This window comes from Phyllostomus discolor, chromosome 8 (genome assembly GCF_004126475.2).
Source record: "Phyllostomus discolor isolate MPI-MPIP mPhyDis1 chromosome 8, mPhyDis1.pri.v3, whole genome shotgun sequence".
NCBI classification, from domain to species: domain Eukaryota; kingdom Metazoa; phylum Chordata; class Mammalia; order Chiroptera; family Phyllostomidae; genus Phyllostomus; species Phyllostomus discolor.
Genome location: NC_040910.2, coordinates 2,970,618 through 2,973,087, shown reverse-complemented (window position 1 = coordinate 2,973,087; position 2,470 = coordinate 2,970,618).

Below are 2,470 nucleotides of genomic sequence, written 5' to 3'. Positions count from 1 at the left end.
GGCGCCGCCCTGTGACTAGAGCCAAGTGGGCTGCGGTGGCTCTTGTCTCAGATCAGTCTTCTCAGGAAGACCTACGGGAACCCCCGCCCCACAGGGGAGCCTGGGAACCCCCGAAGCAGAGAACTGTCTAGAAGAGGGAGAAGCAGGGAAGAGAGAGCGAGTGTGCCCACGCTGCAACCCCCAGCAGGCCGACAAAACACCCTGCGCCTTCTCTCTGTGCGTCTGCTCACCAAGGAAGCCCCTCGGGGGCAGCCAGGCGCCCACCCGTCTGTCCGCTGACCACCAGCCTGGGGGAGGCTGGAGAGTGGTTCCGTACCTCCGCCACCTCCCGTGCACAACGGTAACAGCTGCCAGCAGGCTGTGGGAGGAGGAAATGAGTGAACGCCCAGAGCACGACGCAAACCGCTGACCGCACGGGAAGCAGTGAGTAGCTGCCGCAGTCTAACAACGACGTACCTGAATTACGGAAACTCGGCGTCCGCCCTTCAGCGTTCCTCCAAGGGATCGCAGCTGCCGGCGACGCACTCCCGAGCGTCCCCGCTAAACAACGCTCTCCGGCCTCTCTTGGTGTTTTCCGCAAGCTGCTTCTACCCTGGTCAGGGCAAGGCGGCTGCGCCCGGCGCGGCGGGTGCCGTTGCCTCCGGACACGAAAACTGCCAGCCTTTGAATTCTGGCGTGCAGCGCGCTGTGTGTGACAGGCAACTCCCACCACACGTGACCCTCCCTGTCTCCCTGCACGGCTGTTTCCGACTGGGAACCCACGCAAGTCCGTTCCCACAACTGCGGGACCGCGCAGCCCAGTGCGGCATTCGCCCAACTCCACAACTCGTTTCCAGCGCCTACCACGTGCCACAGTTCTGGGCACTCGCTGCACCGATGAACAAAAGGCGGAGGGCACCCGGCCCTCGTGGAACTTCTGGCGGGAGGATGCAGAAGACAAACAATAAACACAGCACATCAGTAAACCGTGTCGCCATAAGAAGTGATCATTACAATGGAAGCGAGGAGAACGGAGCAAGGGGGACGAGGCGCGAGCTGGCCGGCGGGGTGTGCTCTATGACGAGGCCGTCAGGGTGGCCTCCAGGAGAGGGCGGGTTTGGCGCAAAGGCAACATGTGAGGAGGCTGCTCACACGTCCCACGCAAAGGGACCAGCTCGTGCCCAGGCCCTGGGCGGGAGCGTGGCAGCAGACGCAGGCGGGGTAGCAAAGAGGATGGAGGGTCATTGGTCTCCAGGGGCGCACCGTGGAGGCCCCTGTGCCCTTGCAAAGGCTGGAGCTCTCGCCCTGAGAGGAAGCCACGCAGACCCCTGGGGAACTGGAGAAGAGGTGACGCAATCGGACACATTTTTGAAGAACTCCGGCGGCTGCTGAGCACTGTCACTGCAGGAGGGGGTGGTGGCAGGGCGGTGCTGAGAAGTGGTCAGATGACAGGAACATTTCACCTTTCTCAGGAGCAGTCCTAGTCCGTCCACGTGCCACTAAAATGCCGTGAAACGTCTTCTGCGGCTGACGGGCATGGGTGTGCTCGTTTGCTCGCTGGTTTTGTAGCTTTTCCCTGGGTTAGAAACAAGCGACTATTGGTCCTCAGCTAGCAACCAGCTGACCAAACAACTTCCCGATTCTCTAGGAACACAGGTGTCGCACCTGTTTAGAAAAGGCGCATATTCTCTGGGGTCATCTCCTGTCCCTTCAGGGAAAAACTGCCGGCAGACGTGCACACAGCACCGTGAGCGACACCGCAGACCTCCAGCTCCGGGGCCATCAGAAGCGGAGCTTCCTGGCAGGTCCTCTGGGCTCCGCTCCGCCCTCCACGGTGGCCGCAGGGCTGCCCAGGAGCCGGAGGAGGAATCTAAGGAGGCCCTGGTGACAGGCCTTCAAAATGGGCCCCGAAGAACCAACCGCACTTCCCCAGTTCCATCAGCTGTTTCTCCTCAGCGCTCTTCTCTACCGGACACCGGGAGGGAACCAGAGGGCGGTGAAGGCCCCTCCCACGGCAGCCCCGCCTCCCAAAACGCGCGACCACGCCCGTCGGTCGCCAGTCTCCTCAGGGCCAGGGCGCCACCCTGCTCCGCACACCTTCCCCACGGGCAGGACGGCTGGGGCTGGAGCAGCCCGACGTGCGGGTAGACTGTAGAAGGGCCTGCTAATCCAGGTCTAGAACAGACACTCTGGCCTTTGCCTCTCGGAGGACAGTGGGGACAGACCAGTCCGTCTCCGGGAGACTCTCTTCTCAGAGCGGAGAGTCGAGTGGACGAATCCGAGGCTGGAGGGGAGTCCGGGCCGGGAGTGAGAGCTTCCCTCGATGCCTGGGCTCCCTGGACCAACCTCGAGCTCCTTCCATCACTGTGAAAGCCTCGGGGGGAGGGCGGCCTTTCCCGAGCTTCGGAGAAGGGTCGAGCTGTCTCTGGATGCCCTTCACGTCCATCCGTCCGGTTCATCGTCCACGAGAGAGGCCTGGACACCTCCCCTC